This window comes from Leishmania donovani, chromosome 33 (assembly GCF_000227135.1).
Source record: "Leishmania donovani BPK282A1 complete genome, chromosome 33".
Taxonomy (NCBI): Eukaryota; Euglenozoa; class Kinetoplastea; order Trypanosomatida; family Trypanosomatidae; genus Leishmania; species Leishmania donovani.
Window position 1 is genome coordinate 790,714 of NC_018260.1, and position 649 is coordinate 791,362.

Consider the following 649-nt stretch of genomic DNA (forward strand, 5'->3'; position numbering starts at 1 on the left):
CCCCCACAGCAGCCCCAGTGATTGCCTTCCCGCCTCAGACACGGTGGCCACCGCCTTACGGAGCTGCCGCGCCCACAATGCGACGCCTACACGGCACAGGGCGCACCGATGGCGCCCGCATCCCCGCAGGGTGACCGTGAGCAGAGGGAAGCAGCCGAAGGAGAGCACGCATGTGCTCCCCACGCCTCGAATACGCGCCATCTTGCTCCCGTGCAGGTTACCCGGCTCTCACAGCCTGACGAGGAGGAGGGGCCATCCTGCGCGTCCTACAAGCCGTGCCCGAAACCAGCCCATGGACGCCTACCAGTGGCCAAAGAAGAGCGGAGGGAGCCCCCTTGCACGCGGCACAGAGGAAAGCGATGCACCTTGCCGATCTGTGTGGCGAGATGAGAAGCGAGAACCAGCAACGGATGCGGTGCATGGGAAGTACCCCCGACCAGTGCCCCCGCGCGTTCCCAGGAAGCGTCACTTCTCCGCCGCCGGTGACAGACGCGGATGTCGAGGCCCCTCCCCTCACTGGCAGCAATCGTTATGGTGTGCCCAGCGCAGCACCGACCCCTCTCCTTGAATGGGCCCCCACCGTCGTGGAAGAGAAGAAAGGACGTATCGGACGGCGGCGCCCTCATTCTCTGGCCGCGACAAGTCAACA